Genomic DNA, 21623 nt, shown 5'->3' with positions numbered 1-21623 from the left:
TCAATCAGATCTTACCAATAGAACATGTAGGACAGCACTGATCCTCGTTCTGATACTCTGTTGGATGACATGTGAGGGTATGTCCTCTGAAGACACTCAGCACAAGTATCTGTGGAGAGAAGCCTGGTTAGAACATACAACACATACTGCAAATCAAATTCATTGATAGAAGCTGTTGAAATGAACTAAATTTCCGACTGCATGTGAAGGCAGCACGGAATGCAGCAGAGAAAAAGAAAAGAGATGAAGCAAGAATTGAAGGGACTTTGCTTTGTTGTTGCAGGACACAGTCGCCTATTGTTACACAAACTCATGGGCAGTTAAGTGCTTGTGTTTCCTTTTTTACGGCTGCAATGCAACACATCCAAAACAGCTCTAGCTAGGATCCTAATGAAGATGAGAAAGTACGACCATATCACACCCGTCCTTCACTCAATCCACTGGCTTCCTGTCTCATACAGGACTGAGTTCAAATCTCCCTACTCCCCATCAGTGTATCCATGGTAATGCCCCTCCCTACTTAAAGAGCTACTCACACCACAAACCTCCTCACCTAACCTCCGCTCCAGAAAAAGTCCTTCTTCACCCCCACAGGACCAAACTCGGCACCATGGGGGATCAGGCTTTCTGCTCAGCTGCTCCTTGCCTGTGGAGATCCCTCCCAGACCACCTGAGAGCTCCACAAACTACTGACACTTTCAACAAGGGCCTAAAAACCTTTCTTTTTTAGCAAGTTTTCTCATAAATCTCTATTTGTGTTATTGTTTGTCTTTATTTCTTTGCTTTGCTTTTTATTTTGCAAGTGTAGTCGAAAGACAAATGATTGTTAGCCAATTTTCATCATACATTTCATACAATTATACACCACATTCCTTGTTTCAGTTTAACCTAATTCCCACATTTCCTCCTTCGAGTTTAATATTGTTTTGTTAGATCGTTTCATTCATTCATTTGATCATACAGTAGGCTAGGCTGGTGTCGTAGGGGTGAACTAACCAGCTAGCAAAAAGCACACGATGAAAGAAACTTCTTTACTTTAAAAAAGCAGGGCAGATCAACACCTAAGATTGATTTAGTGCAAAAGATAAGGCAAGGTAACAGTAACAGCTCTCCTGGTATGACAAAGTTAGCTGGCTGACTGGAAGTGCTGTGACAAAGAAAATGTACTGCTGGCCATGCCTCTTGATGAAACCTTCTCACGGATGGGTTGTTTGGTCAAAGGTGGGGTTTGGAGATCTGTTTAACTTTGACAGGGCAGATAAAAGGCACGAAAAGAGCAATGAACTTGAAAAGGAATGTAGGGCAGAACTTACGTACAGTATAAATAAATGGACATTTTTTATGATGACCAGCAGCTGCCACTGTTTCAGAGTGTTTACAACGTTTTTGTAGCCGCAATAGAGACAGTAATGTTAATGGGACTCTCATGCCGCAATAAGGACAGATGAGTCTGATCTCTGGTCACATGATCGTCCACCGCAGGGTGACGTCGGTTTGCTTTTCTCCAAAAGTTGAATCAGACTTAAAGCTATAGTGTGTAGTTTCTGCCGGCCCCATGAGGAATTCTATGTAATGACAACAACACTGTCAACGCGTCCACATGATACAAACCTTCCGTGACCGCGCATGGCCGGTTCAGTTCATTTTTGTATTTTTCCTTTACTTGTGTGTGTAGAGAGATATTTATATATATATCTATATCTATATCATATAGATATAGATCGATTGATCATATATATATATATATATATATATATATATATATATATATATATATATATATACACATGCGCAGTCACGGAAGGCTTGAAGTGATAACATATTTGTTTGCTTCACCTGTTCACCTGTTGGTTTTTGGGGCTTTGACAGAGAGGGGGTGAGCCTGGGATCAAACACTTTCTGTTGACTGCTGCACTAATGCAATTATTTCTACTCACAAAGTAACTTTACATTTTGTAACTGCAGTGTTTAGTTGTATTTTAGTGTGGAAGAAGAGGAATAAATCCGTTTATTTTATTATGCATCTCTCAGTGTTTAGTCCCTCGTAGCAGCACTTTGACTGCTTACAGCTGCAACAAAGGGGTTATAAAGAAAGAAAGAAATGTTGGAGAGGACCAACATGATGAATGAATTATAATAAAAGCTTGCTGTAATAAGATTATTTTACCAGCAATGGTGCAACTGTCAAATGTTTTCTTAACATCATTGTATACGGCAGGATCACAGTTTCTATGGACTGAAGACATCTCCCTCAGATTTGGGAGGAAGAGAGACGTCAAATCCAAAACAGGAACACCATCTGGAAACAAAAAGAAGACAACCATGTAGAGATTACACTACACACAGCAGAGACCTGCTCTAATGCAGCTGGAGATGTTGTATACGATTTATTGCCAAAAAGCATTGTTACCACAGATCTACCAAACACAAATTTCCTTACTTTTTGTTTATCTGGTATCAGCAGACTCAGTGTGCAAATTTGCTGGATATAACTTGCGTTGTGAACTGTATGCGGCATGTTTGCGAAGTGAATTGGAATATAATGGAACCACTAGCACTGCCGTGGCTAATCCTGTCTGGCCAAGTCATTCAGGGCTCTGCTGACGGGTCCATCAGCAGCAGTGGCCTTCTAATGTACAGCCGGTCCGAGCTGCTGGGACTGCGGGACAGCGGAGTGCTACCGTCGCCTGATCTGCTCCACGATGTGCCTGGGGAGCTACGACAACATCACGGACCGGGCCTCTGTCGAGACAGGAAGGCCAAGAAACGGGTTAGGAGAGGCGGTCTCAGACAGCACATCCGAGGAGCCACCAAGCTACCGCTACCACCCATACATCTCTGCAACCCACGATCCTTAAAAAACACACTGGATGAACTGCGTCAACAGGTTGGAGCCTGCTACGAATACCCTGAGTCTGGTCTAATGGCTTTTACGGAAACCTGGTTTAGTGAAGAAGTGCCAGACAACTTTATTCAAATTGAAGGTTTTTCCCACCTACAGTTAGAGGGGGGAGGGTATTTATATCAAGGACAGTTGGTGCCATAACTTTGCAGTGAGACACAAAATATGCAACCCCGACCTGGAGCTGATGCAGCCACATTATTTGCCAAGAGAATTTACCAACATAATTGTGTGTTGTTTATATTCCGCCAAGTGGCAAGGCCAGCAGAGCAGCTAAAGCAATCACAGGCTGTGTCCATCGCCATCTACAGAACAAACATGATGCTCCCATGCTGATACTTTTCAAGCTATTTCAACCACTGCAGCCTGAATAAAACTTTGCCTGGCTTTCATCCATATGTTAAGTGTAACACTAGAAACAACAACATCCTCGATAAGTGATATATCAAGGACGCCTACACAGCCAGAGCCAGACCTCCCCTGAATAACTCTGACCATAATATTATCCAGCTGCTCCCCACATAACGCTCAGTTACACTGGAAATCCAGTCTGTGAAGGTATGGTCCAGGGACAAAAAGGAGGAGCTGAAGGGATGCTTCCTCTGCACAGACTGGGATATCTTTTTCAAGGATGCAGACTAGAGGATTTATTAAGGCCGAAATTCAATACAAATATTTGGTGATTTAAAAATCCGATATTCAGATATTGGCCGATATTTATTTGTTTTTTAAATCCAGAAACACATTGTAGTTATTTATGAGTCCTCACTAAAATAATATGATGATTGTTTCATTGTCACAACAGAACAGAGGAACATCAAAATATATTAAAGTTCTTATAAATAAAATGTATAAAAATACAAACTTAAGATATGAAACTTAACGTCCTTTTAACAAAAAAAAATGTTGTCAACAGGCACGTTGTAGAACGCCCTCTGGTGGACAAACTATATAACGCCAACACTCAGAACATGGCACACTATTACTAAGGTGTTTAAAGGGTTTAAAGAATGATTATATAGGGTATTTCACACTTTTCCTTAAGGTCTCCTAATGGGGTATGTAACATTGGTTGGGCTGAAAATGGCCTGGTTGATATTTTATTGGCCCTTATGCATCCCTGTGTTTTGGCCCTATTTGTAACAAGAGCTTTTCTTCCAAATATGGTATGCTCATGAATATTTAGATGAGCTGCGCACTGATTGGTTGAGCGAATCCCCATACATACACATTAGAGACGCGACAGAATCTCATATTCCAGACACTGCAACGTTTCGTTACCAAATTCACTTCTTAGACTTTTTTAATTGATGGCTAATTGCAAATTTGGTAAGACGTGTCGGACTTTAGGAGCTCCACACAGTCTGACGAGAAAGCGGCAGCCTGCTGGGCTCCATACCCAGGGCAAAGTCACCCTTTGTGGATTACTGGACTACCGGGGCTCCGCGGCCGGCTGCCGGCATAACTATAGTATATTTACAGTTTGAATTTCGTCACGCCACTTATATAACCTCTACCCCAAGGTCTTATAAAACTAACAATGGTGTCAGATTTCAATTTAATGAATTTTTGTGAACAATAGGGGGTTCGTTGCTACTGTCCCTTCAATCCTATCTGTCCAGATTGCGGATAGTAAGCTTCATTTTCAGCGTAATTAGAGTATATTTACAGTTTGAATTTGTCACGCCACTTATATAACCCCTACCCCAAGGTCTTACAAAGCTAACAACGGTGTCCGATTTCAATTTTATAAATTTTTGTGAATTTCAGAGGAATTCTAACAGGAGGCTAGCTAGCTCTCATTGATAGAGCTCCATCCAGCCGCAGGCTCTATCAATGAGACTCGCGGACAAGAGGCGTTTATTTTACTGATCGTTTGATTAAATAACTCAACACATTATAATTACACACATTATAAGATGAACTGGAACCTGTGGTAAGAGATTGCTGGCGTAACAAGTTCGCTGACCGCACTCTCACTCACACACACTGGGCATTTAGCAGGAAGAGGGGAGCTGCAGGCCCTGGAGCTCTGTCCGGGCAGCGGCGTTTGGTAGTCCGTTAACCCAAAAAACTGTGACTTTGCGCGGGTATGAAGTGCCGTTGGCTGCCAGCCGTGACGGAGCTCAATTGAGCTCACAGCAGGTCGGGGTCTGTGAGGGAAGGCAGGCCAGGCGGCGGGGCAGCAACACAGGCAGCACGGGCAGCTGAACTCCGACACACAGTCGGACAAAATTTGCAATTAGACATCAATTTTCGTAAAACGGCCCATATTTGACCTCTACATAGTTGATTTCTCACATAAAAAAGTCTCAGAAGTTAATTTAATGGTAAAATAGCAGATGAACAATGTATACAATTTCTGAGATCTGCACGACCTAGATTCAGAAGACTAGCTGATCTCAGATCAGTGGTGTAGCCTATGTAAATGTTGGGGCGTGACAAAGAAATAGACTAGAGCCAAATGAGGAGGAGCTGCCGAGTTGACACCAACTAGGCGGCTCGTTGAGATTTGCCCATTTTCAGTGGCAGTTTCAAATTGTGAGATTTGCCGAGGAAAGAAGTATCAATGGGATTTTGAGGTTCTATGAATGTCCTAGTTACCCACTAAACTGTCATTCAACTATGACAAGGTAAAATTGGTTTTGCATTCTATCACCCCTTTAAAAACATACAAACAAACAAAGCAACAGGCCCTGATAACCTGTCTGCTTTTCTTTTAAAAACTTTTGCAGAAGAATAAACTATTCCAACTCTCCATAGACACATACACAGTACCAAAACTCTGAAAAAAATCAATTATTATTCCAGTACCCAAAAAGGCATGTCCCCAGGAGAACAATGATTATCGGCCGGTGTTTATTACCTCTAATGTTTTTAAATCAATGGAGAGGCTTATGATAGAGAAACTCCATACAGATGTGGAACAAATGTTAGATAATTACCAATTTACTCATAGAATCATAAAATCATAGTACAAGTGATGCCATATCAACAATAATGCACCTCACCCTGAAGCACCCTGAAGCACCCTGAAAGTCCTGTTCCATATGCCAGACTGCTTTTTGTTGATTTTATTTCTGTCTTTAACTCATTCCAGCCAGAAACCATGCTTAGGAAATTAGTTCAGTTAAATGTAAATCCCTTTTTAATTGGGTGGTATCACTCCTTTTTGTTTAAATGCTCTCAGAGTGACTGCAAGTCTCTCTTGGAAACTTAAGATGAGTTCTTTTATGGTGAATGAAAGGCTTGATCCGACAAAGTAGCTCAGCAATGCTGCTGCCAGTTCGCGATATTACGAATCCCACTATGGCCACGCCAAGACCCGCCCTTCAATAGCATTCACACACTACAATTGGCCAGGTGTCCATGCTTACATGTACAGGTCCTATCCCCTGACCAATCCCCTAACCCTAACCTTAACCACTCGAGGTGAAATGCCTAACCCCAACCAATCGAGCTGCTTCGTAGGGCAGGTCTTGGCGTGGCTATAGTGGGATTTGTAATTTTGCTACCAGTTCTGCCGTTGTTTACCTTTTTCTTCTTCTTCTAGTCCGTAGAAAGAGCAGCGTCGGTAGCCTTTCCTCATTAGCACCACCTCTGTTCAGGAGAAGACTGCAACTAGTGTCGCGAGCACCAGCGCAGGTATAAATAGTCACGGAGATCCCATGACGTCACATTTCCACGTGCCAGCTGGGCTGCGTCTAGTATATAAGAACCTTTAACACCGTCCTGTCTTATCCAGCACTGGTGCCCCACAAGGGTGTGTCAGTTCACCTCTTTTGTTTAAATTGTACACCAATGACTGCATCAGCTCTGAGCCAAACCAACATATAGTAACATTTTCAGATGACACTGTCCTTCTCAGTTTGCTAACTAAAGAAAGCAATATAAGCATCCACCAAGTTGCTGTGGACAAGTTTGTCAACTGGTGTGATTCACACCAACTTCATATTAACACAAAACTGTTAATGTTGGTAGACCCCAGATCAGCTGGAGATCGGAGCCCTGTGGCCATCCATGGTTATGACATCAAGCAGGTGTCCTCCTTTAAATATCTAGAAGTTTATGTTGATAATGACCTGAGCTGGCGCACACATGTAACAAATTTCTTTGCCAGAACTCATCAGCGCAGACATAGTTATATTTCTGTAAAAATATCATGTTAATCTTCTATAGAGAAACAATAGCGTCTAAGTTTTAAAAAACATATTAAAAGAATGTGCAACTCTAATAAATATAATATCTCTATTTTTAGACACATTAGGAATAGTTTGACAATTGAAGCATCTTTTATGTATTTTAATGCCAAGATCTCACCACACATTACCTACTGTTTGTCCTGTTGGTCTCAGGCCAACGAGACTACACTTAAATCCCTCAGATCGGTCTATAATCAAGCGTTAAAGGTGCTTGACAGAAAAGCCCTCCGCTATCACCATTGCAATATTCTCAGTAAATATAAAATATTAAGTTTTGATTCCCTAATTAGATATACAAACTTAAGAACCGTTTTCAAAATTGTTAATGATATTGCTCCACCCTCAATGAAAAAAATCATACAATTTTATTCTGAACATACGAACAGAACATTGTGTTCCACTGCTCACAGAAATTGTGCTATCCTGAAAAGATCCTCTGCCTTTGCACAGACAGCCTTCTCATTTAAAACCATAAAACAATGGAATCAACTCCCAGGCAGTCTAAAGCTGTCTGTAGATTTGAATAATTTCTCTCAAAACTTAAAGAAATACATCCTCGATAACCAGCTATGTGAGCATCAGCACACTTATTATATTGAAGTAAATGTTTTTTACTATGTTGTATATATTTTAGGCTGTGATGGTTTTTTGATTAGTTTTTCATTTAAATATCTGATTAGTGCTTAACTAATCTTGCATGTATTTGTTAGTACTACTGACAGTTATTTGTAATGTAATGTTTTATTATTGTGTGCACCTGCCTAGGGACTGCAGATGGAAACTAGCATTAGCTAACTCTGGTACAAAACATCTTTTTGTAAGATTAATGTATTTTGTACATTGTCCCTGACAAATAAACTAATTAAAAAAATAAATAAATTCTTCGGTATGGTATTACCAGCTGGTTTGGGAATTTGACAGTCAAATCCAAAACTCAGATGTTCGATCTGGTTAAGATGGCAGGCAAAATTATGTAAACACCTGCACCTCCCAACCCGCAGGAGCTTTTTGATCAGGCAACAACCAGGCAGGCTAAGACCATTCTATCTGATAACTCTCACGTGTTTAGGGCTGGGTATCGTTCAAAATCTTTCGATCCGGTGCCAATTTCGATACTTCAGTTTTGATACAGATTCCTAACAATACTTTTTTCGATACCATATGTTTTAAAATCCATTTCAACATCAACAAAAATACTTTAAAGACAAAGCTTTTATTTTCCACTTTAATTGTGAATCAAAACAGTTATCAAAATAAAAGAATTCTGGTAAAACTGCTCACTCAAAGTAACACTAATAAAAGTGCCTTGCCTTGCAAGCTCAGCCTGTCAGTCAGTCATCAGGGCAGAAAAAAACACTGTTGTGGCTGCTTGTAAGAGGAAGTGTAACGTCAACAGCACCGCAACCGCTTTCGGCTCGCTATTAATATCATATCGCAGCAAACGCTGTCTGCGTGAAGTTTTAAAAAACTGTAACCACACTTGAAACTGTTGAAGTTAAAAAGTTAAAACCCGGCTTATGTTTTGAAAACAATGTTTAATGGGGCCTGCAGCTAAAATGAATCAAGTAACTACACTAATCAGCATTTGACTGCCTCACCCAAAACCTAGCTTCTAAAGGATGAATCAGGTCATGTCTGACATTTAGCATATGAAGAAGACTCATTGTCCCCACAGGAAAGGTAACTATTGTTTCTGGTTTTGGGGAGCCACTCCCTGCAGGGCCAGACGTGATTAGAACAAAGGAAATGCAAACTCTGTAAACTTGAACAGAATTGGCACTACCATGTGAAACGACCTTTGTCTGTGACCTGGAGTAAACCTGAAATCAGAGGTGTGTCTTTAACGGACAGTCTCCATTCAAGGAAACACCCACAATTCCACAGGAATATAATTCGGAAACTGAGGTGATTTCGGGAATTCAATCTGTGACCCCGCAAGAGAAACAATTGGAGTCCGCTGTTTACAGCGTATTGTTTGTCATGTCACATGACTGTTTCGATGTGACTCCACAAGGAAATGCATGGATTCAGTCCGCTGTCAGCTGCAGTGTTTTCATGTTTTATGTTTAATTGTGTTTTGACTGTGTTTTCATGTTGTTTTATTTAACCTTTTGCTTAACTTTCAATTCGACCCATGCCTCTCCTTCCTCCTTCAGAAATCAGAACGAACACGTCTTTTAGACAGATTTCTTAACAAAACCAACCGTGACTCTCTGTGACTTCAACAAAACTGCAGACAGTTTACTCGGTCCGCACCTCTCTGTGTGTGTGTGTGTGTGTCTTTTAGACAGATTTCTTAACAATTGGTGAACCCTGACGGTGATTTTTGGAGGATGAAAGGAAAAAGGCAAATTGAAAGACTGAATCATGGTGACTTGCTGAATTTTCACATGGGCCCAGACAACTGAGAGGTGAGCAGAAAACCTGTTTTGATCAAAACACTACATAGCGTATATAGGAAACGTTTTACATTGTGAAAATTCAGCAGCATCAACTGGTAAGTCTATTAAAATCTGTAAAAGTAATTGATAAAAGTAATGCCCAATTGAGGACTATGTTGAGAACGATAAATACAAAAGTAGGCCTATTGTATGTGATAGTGTGTGTTTGTATGTGGTTCTGTAAAGCTTAAAAGCCCGCAAAGAGGGTCCATGGTTAGCCTATAGTGCACTAGAAGTCCACTTTTTTAAGCGGCCAGGTTTAGAATCCTGTAAAATTTTTGTGTTAAAAAGACCGAATATGAGCCGGCGACAGAGTACCTAGTCTCTGTGCGGTCACAAGAGGTGTGGCCATAGTGTTAGAAAGTCCGATTGAGACGGCGATAGAGAAATAATTCTCTGTGAGGTTAAAGATAGGAAACAATTAAATATAGGGTTGTATATAGGCTGCTGTAAATATTTTTGAAATAGAATGGTGTTGGGATTTGAGTCCACGGCAGCAACTTGTGTGTTTTGATAAACTGTAAATAAGATGTGTTGAAATTGTGTGGTGATAACTTCATTGTAAATAAGAATGGTTTGTGGACGTGTTGAGGTTACAGACGCAGTCTGGTTGTGGAAATTTGTTTGTGTTGAATTGATAGCATTGAGGATTCCATCCTCTGGGTGGCAGAACGAACAGCGTCTCCATTAGGTAGATCTATCTTCTGAGGAGATTGCAGTGTGAATGCAGTACAGTATATTTTTGATTGGATGATTGGTTTGAATTTTGTGGAAAAAAAAGTGGAAATGGATTAATCGGTATGAATGCCTTTGAAAGAGTTGGGCGCCGACCCTGAACGTATGAAGGATGTGGAACGTTTTAAAGTTTGAATGGAGTTTCTCAGTGAATGCAAGAATGAGCAGCAAGCAGTTGAAAATGGGAGCAAAATGTCTCCTCAGAGTCTGTGAATTAATTTTTTTTTTGCTCAATGTTTCAGGTAGTTGAGATAAGTGCATTTATTTTTGAAGATAAGTGCATTTTATTTTGAATCATCTCATCTGTTATTTTTTTTTTATTTTATTTTTGGTTTTTATTCCCTAGGTTGTAAATATTTTGTTAAAAAAAAAAAAAAAAAAAAAAAAGAAGGGAGAGTTGAGGATTTGTAGAAGTTTCTGTGCTGGCCACACAGAATACTACACAAATCTTCTGCTCAGGGTATTAAATGTGGCACAAAGATTGATTGGTGAATTATATAGAAATTGATTTGCTCAAAAAAAAAAAAATAGCAATTTGTTGACCAAGTTTGTCAAAAATGTTTGAAGTAATAGTAAAAGATGAATCACGCAGCCCATTCTCCCCCCTTGAGAAAGAAAATTGTGGTGTTTTTATTTGAATATGTTTTTGTAATTGATATGTATTCAATGGACTCATGACTTTTGAGGATCATTTATTTTGTTTTCGGACTGAAGTTTTTTGTTTTTTTTGCCCATTGTCTTAAGGACTTTGGAAAACACAGATGACAAAGGAAACATTTCTCCTCCATTCACAACAATGTTGCTAGACGCTTTTCTCACATAGCCAGACATTACTCCACAGCACAGCAGAGTAGCTAACGGTAGATGCTAGTCTCACATAGCCAGACATTACTCCACAGCACAGCAGAGTAGCTAACGGTAGATGCTAGTCTCACATAGCCAGACATTACTCCACAGCACAGCAGGAGTAGCTAACGGTAGATGCTAGTCTCACATAGCCAGACATTACTCCACAGCACAGCAGAGTAGCTAACGGTAGATGCTAGTCTCACATAGCCAGACATTACTCCACAGCACAGCGGAGTAGCTAACGGTAGATGCTAGTCTCACATAGCCAGACATTACTCCACAGCACAGCGGAGTAGCTAACGGTAGATGCCGGCTATATTGACAGTCATAAAAGCCCGTGCTCACGCAGAGCTCTGTAACCAACTGACAGACACACTTTTTCGAACACGTCTTTTAGACAGATTTCTTAACAAAACCAACCGTGACTCTCTGTGACTTCAACAAAACTGCAGACAGTTTACTCGGTCCGCACCTCTCCGTGTGTGTGTGTGTGTGGCGGGTGGGGGGTCGGTCAGAGCTCCCCTCTGTGTAAATATGCAGAGAGGAAAGATAAGCTTGCGCTTACGCGCTCAGACGCTTTTGGAACCGAAATTTGGCACCGAAAGATAAAGAATTTTTCTTTATCTTCAAAAAAAGATGTATGGATATTGTTAAGAATATCTAGAATACGTGTTCGTTCTGATTTCTGGAGGAAGGAGGAGAGGCTGGGGGAATTGAAAGTTAACTAAAAGGTTTAATAAAACAACACGGTGAAAACGACAGTCAAAACACAAATGTTACACTGCAGCTGACAGCGGACTGATCTCATGCTCTCCTTGCGGGGTCACAGAAGAACAGTCATGTGACATGACAAACAAAAACACTGTAAACCAGCAGTCTACAGCAGCTTCCCCTTGCGGGGTCACAGGCTGTAGTGCTGAGACATTCCCCGGATCACACATTTATTCCCCTACATCTGGGTGGTTCCTCAAATGAAATCTTCCCCTACTGGTCAGATGTCCCTCAAAAGAAAAGGTGTATGTTCCCAATCAGTGTCTTGAGGCTACACCCGGTCACAGGATCTTATCGAGACGGTGTCAATTGTTTCCAAACTACAGCAATACTCGTTCTTTGTCTTAATCACGTCTGGCTCAACTGGCGATGGCTCTCAAAGTTGTTTAAACAAAAATTCTTCTAGCGCTTTTTACATTTATGCTAAATAACAGCAATGACCTAATCAATTCTTTAGAAGCTTGAGAAGGTGTGAGCCAGACAAATGCTGATTAGGCTTAATCAGTATGGAAACATTCCTTCACTCAGTTACACAACAGTTTACATTTTTTACCTTAAAGTACATTGTTTTCAAAACGTAAGCATAGTTTTAACTTTTTACTTCAACAATCCCTCATTTTTCACACCTTTGGTGTGAAAACACTATGAATGTTAATGAAAACAATTACAACAAAAATGTAGACATTAGCAAACTGTGTTTGATTTATAGAAGAAATTATTTTCCATCTCTGACCTCATCTTATCTGACTCCATATCTTGTATCAAGAAGGTTATTTTCTCTTAACAAAATATGTTTAGTTGGTTTTACTCACAGTGATTAGTGACTAGCATTCCATTTGAAACAAAAACAGATACACTTAATTAAATCAGAAGCTATTAAAAGTTGTTGACCAGGTAAAAACAATGGAAGGGAAAAAATCTTAGAAATCAAAGAAAACAAAACCAAATTCACTTTCCACACTGCACTTCAAATACTGTACAAGTAACAACTGGTCTCAAATCTGTAATGCAATCAGATGGGTTGAAATCTATTCAATGGCAAATCTGGGGAAATGGTGTAAGCTATGTGAAAGCACAGAGAGCAGCTGACATTAATGTCCATTGTTGCAAAAGCTGCAGTATGGGGAATCTGAAGTCCAGATTTTTGAAAGTTTCATATTCAATTTTGTCCAATGTGGAAAGAAAGTCTCTGGGGACAAAATCTCAGATTGATGAAAATTCTCGCATCAGCAATGCCTTTCCTAGCTGGATGGAAGGTGACAGATCAGAGGGGAGCCCAGGGTCTCCTTGTGGATTTACTGCTGACACAATTCTCCTCACTCCCCTTGTTGGCGTTGGTGTCCATCTTACTGTGCTGGCATTCAAGCGTTACATCCTGTAGGAAAAAGCCATCCTTAGCTTTTTTGGTGTGTCAGCAGGTGTAACAGTGATATTTTGAACACATTGAATGGAAATACATCCATAGGTTAAAAGATACTTAAAAATGTGCATAAAAGTATAAGCTAAAACTGCTAAGTTAAAATGCTGTAATTCATTGCACTGTTTGGTGAAAAAGATAGTCATATGATCTGTAGATCAGTAATCCATTGCTCTGACCTTTTCAGGTAAAAGAGGCTTAAAAGATAAATAGGATGAAAAGGTGATTTGTGTTTAAAATGCTGTCTAAGATACCTATGAGATTATGGGAAAAAATGCATTTGAAAGGACAGTTTGCAGTATTTCTTTGTTTCCTTAAGTTTCTATTTGTTTCTGGTTTTAAGCACTAGCTGAGTTGTTAATCTGTGTTCGATTACTAATGCCTTGTCCGAACTGTAGGGGAATGTGTGGCTTCCGCTCGTCCATTACAACATTGGACTTGAGTGAAGCAACATCGTGTCCGTGTAGTTCATTCTATTTTCCCTCTTTTACAGGTAAGAATGAAGGTTGTGGGATGTGTGATCAATGAATATGTGTTTTAATTCTGTAAGGGAGTAAAATATTAGTTACTGTGATAACTCAAACATGTGAATTTAGAAGATTGAATGTAAACGTGCTGCTCTACTGTGGCATGCATGCGAACTGCGTCACATGAAGTTAGGTGAAGCGTGCTACTAACATTAGTGCAACTGAAGGTTGCCTGTGTCCACTAGTTTCTATATTGTTTGTATCAGGATGCTATTGCTGCAGTTTAATAATAATAGTGTTGATTATACGGTGTTAAATGTGCAGAAGCGAATATTTTGTTTTAGTGCAACTGAAGTAAGATTGTAAATGATATTGTTAGTGCCACTGAAGTAAGATTATCAATTATTCTGGGTTAATAATAAATGCATAGCAGAAGTATTTTGTTAGGTGCAGCTAAGATATATTTTGTTTTGTTATTGAAAATAGTTTCACTGTTACTTACTCAAAACTGAGTTACTTAAAGGGACATTATTGTGTTGTGAACAGAGAAAATACATGGTTTGTTACATCTTGTAACTCTGCTACTGTGATGTTACTAAAAAAATGCATTACAACATTGGACTTGAGTGAAGCAACATCGTGTCCGTGTAGTTCATTCTATTTTCCCTCTTTTACAGGGGCGCAACACAGGCCCAGGGTCAGGGGGTGGGATCCAGTCTCCTTGCTCTGTCAGGAAACCACCGCAGGAAGTCAGCAGAAGTCAGCACCGCTGGTTCTCTCCGTCGGCGTCTGAACCCGGACTCCCCTTGACATTCTGCTGGACTGTTGTTGGAATGTGAACCTGGATCCTTGTGATGCGTCCTTCACGCCACTGCAGTGTTGGTGTCCAGCAGCACCTAGTATGAATCTGTCCACCTGGGCCTGGACCCCTGAACAGATGAAGTCATCAGGCTGAATGACTTCATCAGCAGGAATCTGGAGGCTGCTTTCATCTGTGAATAAAATGGCTGTGACAAGCCGACACACTGCCTTGCAAAAAGTCATATTATTGTTTTCATTGCTGGGCAATGTCTAGGTGTGAAAACAAGGAAGAAGAAAAAATTTGATAGTTTGTCCTTGATTTGTCCATTAATTTCTCATGGAGGAGAAATTTCCTTTGTCATCTGTGTTTTCCAAAGTCCTTAAGACAATGGGCAAAAAGCTTCAGTCCATAACACAATAAATGATCCCAAAAAGTCATGAGTCCATTGTAAACATACAGTACAGATCATCAATTACAAAAACACAAAAAATAAAAACTCCATAATTTTCTTTCTCAATGGGGGAATGTGGGCTGCGTGATTCATCTTTTACTATTACTTCAAACATTTTTGACAAATTTGATCAGCAAATTGCTATTTTTTGAGCAAATCAATTTCTATATAAGTCCCGTGTCATTCTTTTGTGCCACATTTAATACCCTGAGAAGAAGATTTGCATAGCACTTCTGTGTGGCCAGCACAGGAGTTTCTACAAATCTTCAGATCTCCCCCCATTTTTTATTTTTTAACAAAATATTTACAAACTAGGGAATAAAAAAATAAAAAATAAATAAAAATAAAAATAAAAAAATCAACAAACCATAAAGAAATATCAATGGAATTTCTTACTACCTTGACTCTCTCAACCCAATGATTTTTCAGAGACATCATCAGCAACATCAAAGAATAAGAACCAACAAAACAAAAAATAGTGGAAGAAGATACAGTAAGATCAGAATGCTTAAAAATATAATGAATTTATCTTCATGTGCCTGTTATTTATCATTTTTAGTGAAAAACAAACCAATTTTGAGTCAAGATACACAGAAATGCCAAATATATCTACCAAATTATCCATTGAACAAACCCCCTAAGAATCTTAAATTCATTTTGGTCCAATTTTAGCTAATGTTAAATTGCTTAAAAGTACCTCAAATAATTTTTCCATACTGCTACATTTATCTCCACCCCCCATTGTACTCTCTTCCCAGGTAGAATGGGGGAGTTGCATCGGTGAGAGTGTTCAAACAAAGGCACCTTTTGTCTTTGTTTCATGAGTGTGACAAAGAATATGTATGAAAAAATTCTAACAGCTGCTGTTTTGACTTGCAAAGGGCTTATCAATCATTCAGACACAATCCTACTCAAGGCAAAAACCGAAAAGAAAAGAAAATAGATGATAAAAAATGAAATGCACTTATCTCAACTACCTGAACCATTGAGCAACAAACATTAATTCACAAAAACTCTGAGCAGACATTTTTCTCCCATTTTCAACTGCTAGCTGCTCTTTCATGCATTCACTGAGAAACTCCATTCAAACATTTCCACATCTTTCATACTTTCAGGGTCGGCGCCCAACTCTTCAAAGACATATACCGATTAATCCATTTCCACTTTTTCAGCCAGCCATTCTCACTGCTTGAGCTTGCACGCTTTTTCACAAAATTCAAACCAGTCATCCAATCAAGAATATACTGTACTGCATTCACACTGCAATCTCCTCAGAAGATAGTTCTCTAGTTTACCGTATTTTCCATAGTCTGACCCCTGGTTTTAGTAGACGCTCTGTTGTAATGATTTACCAACCAGATGGAGTCGCTGTTCGTTATCAGGAAATGGAATTTCCAATGCAAAACTCAACACAAACGAACATCCACAACCACACTGCGTCTGTAACCTCAACACGTCCACAACCCCCACCGCTGAGCTGCACGCTCTCAATTTAAACAAAACAATCTTATTTACAATGAGTTATTTTACAATCACAACCAACTGCTGCTGAGCTGCGCGCTCGATTCAAACAAAATAATCTTATTTACAATTTTTCACAAAACACACAGCGCAGAGTCGCTGCCAAGGACTCAAATCCCAACACCACAATTCTATTTCAAAAATATTTACAGTAGGCCTCTGTACAATTCCCTAAGTGTTTTTACACAATTCGACTATACCTATTTAATTGATTTTTTCCATACTATGGTCACGAGAAAAAACTGGGGGGTCTTCCACTGACGCCTTTCTCCCGCCGCCGCGAAAGTAGCTTCTCCAGGGCCTACGTCCCCACAGCTGTTTAAGTTGGCTTTGAAAAAGTCTTAATCTTTCCTCCGTGCCTTACAGAGACTTACTCTGTCTCCGCCCTCGCGGTCTTTTATTTAAAAATGTTCAGAGTCTAACTTGGCCGGCTGTTTACGGACTTTTACTTATTCTTTTCAAAGTCTAATACTCCGGCCGACTTCACAGGCATTTTAATATTTTTTTCAGGGGCTCCACCCCGGCTGACTGTACGGACCTCTATAGACTATGCACACGGTACCAACACTTTCAAAGGCTTCACCTTCGGTTATTGTGTGTGCATTAGCCTAATAATACCATGGATTTCACAGGCCATTTAAGCTTCCCATCACCACATAAATCACACACAATCACATACATTGCCTTGACTTATCGTTTTCAACGCAGTTCTCAACTGGGCATTACTTTTATCAATTACTTTTACAGATTTTAATAGACTTACCAGTTGATGCTGCTGAATCTTCACATCTAAAACGTTTCCTATATAAGCTCTGCAGTGTTTTGATAAAAATAGGTTTTCTGCTCACCTCTCAGTTGTCTGGGCCCATGTGAAAATTCAGCAAGTCACCATGATCCGTCCTTCAATTTGCCTTTTTCCTTTTGTTCTCCAAAAATCCACGTCGCGGGTTCACCATTTGTTAAGAATATCTATAATACGTGTTCGTTCTGATTTCTGGAGGAAGGAGGAGAGGCTGGGGGAATTGAAAGTTAACTAAAAGGTTTAATAAAACAACACGGTGAAAACGACAGTCAAATCACAAATGTTACACTGCAGCTGACAGCGGACTGATCTCATGCTCTCTTTGCGGGTGTCACAGAAGAACAGTCCTGTGACATGACAAACAAAAACACTGTAAACCAGCAGACTACAGCAGCTTCCCCTTGCGGGGTCACAGGCTGTAGTGCTGAGACATTCCCCGGATCACACATTTATTCCCCTACATCTGGGTGGTTCCTCAAATGAAATCTTCCCCTACTGGTCAGATGTCCCTCAAAAGAAAAGGTGTATGTTCCCAATCAGTGTCTTGAGGCTACACCCGGTCACAGGATCTTATCGAGACGGTGTCAATTTTCCAAACTACAGCAATACTCGTTCTTTGTCTTAATCACGTCTGGCTCAACTGGCGATGGCTCTCAAAGTTGTTTAAACAAAAAGTCTTCTAGCGCTTTTTACATTTATGCTAAATAACAGACATGACCTAATCAATTCTTTAGAAGCTTGAGAAGGTGTGAGCCAGTCAAATGCTGATTAGGCTTAATCAGTATTGAAACATTCCTTCACTCAGTTACACAACAGTTTACATTTTTTACCTTAAAGTACATTGTTTTCAAAACGTAAGGAATAATTTTAACTTTTTACTTCAACAATATTTATGAATATATAAAATGTTATTATTTATTTTTTTTATGACTGAATTTAACTGTACATTTGTCTTTTAATTGTTTTAACCCTGTGCTTGTTGTGTTGTAATGGCAAATTTACATTTAAGCATGGTTCCTTTACTTTTTATGTTTTATTTCTGTTTTAGTTTTTCCCACAACACTGAAAGGGATTCTATCTCATTCCCACATGTTGATTCTGATTCTGCTAAACTAGGGAGCCACAGTAAACTATCTTTCTCTGCCTATTCAGTCTTCCCATGCCAGTTGAGATGTACGGGTCATGTGACCTCAGGGTGAAAGTAGGGCAGAGGGGAAAGAACAAAATGGCTCCCAGATGTCTCTTGAGATGTTTTTAGATTGTCTTCATGTGTATCAGATTGCCTGTGAGAAATGTAGAGTCATGATAAGCCAAGTTCGTGTTTTGCTGTCACTCTGAAGATGTATTTAAGCTCAGTGTTTCTGTTCACTCATTGAAGAAACTTTTCCACACTGGGCTGCTGTCTTTTGTGAAATTTATGTTCTTCCTATATTTGCAAATATATTTTTAATAAAATACAAAAACCTGAGTGATGAATGAAGCCTGAATGAATAAGCCTTTATTGTTCCTCAATGGGAAATTCACAAGCTATTTAGCATTAGGCATAGGCCTATATAAAGTTATACAACACATCTAAAAGAATATGTTTTAATATTTTTATTTTATATTACTTATTTTTTTTAAATAGGCTATATAAGTGATTGCCCCCCCATGTAACTCTAGTGGGAGCTTGACCAGCAGTGGTACTTGCACACTGGTTACTTCATATTTAATATTATACATATACTAAATATATTATTATAATTTTTTTCAGTTGTTCTGGCATTTTTATATTTGCTATCTTAATATGTGTATTAAAATAACCAATTTATGTCTGGGGATGGGGATACCATGTCCTTGGAACCCATTAATTAATTTAGTTAATGTTTATTAATTCAAGATTTCTGCAGTTGAAGCGGATTCATTCTGCTGGTTTTAGTTCCAGGTGTATCTTTCTATTTAATATAAAGAGACTAGAGCCGCTCCTAAAGGACTTCTACTTTTACTTTAACTTTTGGTAGACACCTTAGAAAAAATAACCAAATAAGGTAAAAAAAATCACGATTAACAGTACAGTGCAGCGTAGCAATTGCATGCAATGTTAAAACATACACTTTCACAACTTTGACTGTAACATTAAACATACTTTATACTATGGTATACCGTTGTATAAGTTCAAATTAACTTTTAGCCTACTAACGTTTGCTAGCTAGCTAATTTTAGCCAAACTCAGTACATTTCAGTTGACAATGTGGGCATCATTTCTTTCGGTTCATTCATGTCAAACAAGTAAAACTCAAGCACGTTAATCTAATAATACAAAATGTACTTACCCAACAGTAGATTTTTAATAATATTATTAATACAACTCAATTCCTCCTCTCCTCGTGGTTGTTCAGGTTGTTTACATTGACATAATGGACCAATAGACCCCGTTGCTCTGGACGGAGACCAGTGAAGACTATTAGAAGCACTTTTCCGGTGATCTCTTGCTTTACTGCGCAGCCTCCAACTGACAGAGACAACGTAAATATGATGTGAGCAACGTGTCTGAAAGTTGTAAGTCTTCTGGTAGCTGTGACAAGAGAAATCTCAATCATTCCCAATCTTATAGAGACGGAGAGTGTAGGTGTATGTAAGGAGATAACATAAGCACAGGCTAATTATTGCTAACTAAAATGCTAGTTAACATTAGTAATTAAACCTAAACAGGTCATGTAAGTTGAAACTGCCTGCGAGCTTCTCCTGTACTATAATTAATTCCTCTACTGTCACTTGGTTATGACACAATCGTTAGCTTATTTTTACAAAACCGTCTGCTACGGAGCTATAACGTGAGGTACAAGGTAATGGAGCCTTTTATACATTGTTGTGTTTCTTTAGAAATGAACTATGGACAAATAGAGTCTTTAAACGCTTCAGATGTAAAGTTATTCACAGTCAAGTGACGTAAAAAAAAAATGGCGATCAGTGTAATGCTAACAAGAGGTGATCGCTTTATAGCAACAAAATGGCGCCATCGGAGGTTCGAGTTCTGAAGCGAAACTTACCCCCTTGGTTGTTCAACGTTCAAATTACTGGTTCCGGAGTCTATGGGGAGAACGCGTTAACATCTCGCGAGCAGTGGTTAAATTGGCTTTTGTAGGGAGGGGGAGCCCTTATTTACGGAGAATGATCGTCATTCAAAATCGTGCCGTAAAATGACTTAATGTGTTTTTACACCAAATGGGCTCTTTTTCCAGTATTAATGTGTAAGGTAGGGTTGATTAGTTATTCAAACAAAGAGAAATACTTTACAATTCACTTTATTATTATTATTATTTTTTTTAACCTTTTATAGGCTAATGTTAACAGGCAGGCAATGGATTTCACCCTTGGAAAATGTATGAAATTGAACATGTTTGAAAATATTGGTTGGCAAATATGTAAACATCTTTTTAAACAAGAACATTATGTTGATTTAAGAGAATCAGAAACCACTATTATAGCCTTTTTAACAGTGATTGGCTGGCCCAGCTTGTTAATAGCCAGTGTATGTTCATTTTAGCTTCCAGTTTGTTAGATGGCACCAACATTTGGTTTAATAATAACTGGCCTGGCAAGTCAAAGGCCAAGGTTTTGCTTCCAGATTTGTTTGGTGACTTATGATGTGTGGGTCTGGGGGTCCTCCCCCAGAATTTTTTTAACATTAAACACTTCATTTTCTGCATTTTGGTGAATTTGTATGCACCTATTTCTACCTTTATCTTTATATAAAGGGAAACATTTGGCTACAATCCAAATATAACAACATAATGGAAAATATTGCAGTAAGGCTGTCAGGAATTCTGTATTGCTTTCATCTATTTATTCTCCTTTAGATTGACTTTTCTAATTATATCTGAGTCAGCACACATGTAGCTTAGGCATAATTTATTCTTCCCTTTTTTAGCATCTTTTGTTAGTGAAGTAACCTCCGTAAATGTGCATATGACAATTATTCACCTCAGTGATACATTATTCATTTAATGTATTAATAAACCTCTTGATTGTAATATGTATGATTGAGCAAGATTTCTGCTCATTTCCAAAACTTTGTGCACATTCAAAATATAACTCATCCCATCTGTGGTCTCTGATATTTGAAGGAGTCGTGATATTTTGTGAAAAAAATAAAGTTATAATATAGGCTATTACGAGAATAAAGTCACTATATTTTAGAAAATAATCTATAGGCTACCTGCACCGTAGTCTGCTGTGCATTACGTGATTGCTCTGCTGATACGGTAGATCTCAGACCTCCTG

At 39.0% G+C, this 21623-nt stretch overlaps 1 long non-coding RNA gene across 2 annotated transcripts; it reads right to left on the bottom strand.

Annotated features, from left to right (window-relative positions):
* Positions 1–25: 25 nt before the first annotated feature.
* Positions 26–17604, bottom strand: LOC114559311 (uncharacterized). Of its 2 annotated transcripts, none has more exons than XR_003693062.1 (3): positions 17407–17604; positions 2168–2299; positions 26–109 (listed from the first exon to the last, which is right to left on the bottom strand). It is a non-coding gene; the product is annotated as an uncharacterized LOC114559311 (long non-coding RNA). The 2 variants fall into 2 exon arrangements; XR_003693063.1 differs by lacking the exon at positions 17407–17604 and adding an exon at positions 2441–3596.
* Between the last annotated feature and the right edge of the window lie 4019 nt (positions 17605–21623).

This window comes from Perca flavescens, chromosome 7, assembly GCF_004354835.1.
Source record: "Perca flavescens isolate YP-PL-M2 chromosome 7, PFLA_1.0, whole genome shotgun sequence".
NCBI classification, from domain to species: domain Eukaryota; kingdom Metazoa; phylum Chordata; class Actinopteri; order Perciformes; family Percidae; genus Perca; species Perca flavescens.
Note: the sequence above shows the minus strand (reverse complement) of the source record. Positions and strands in the feature narration are given on the sequence as shown.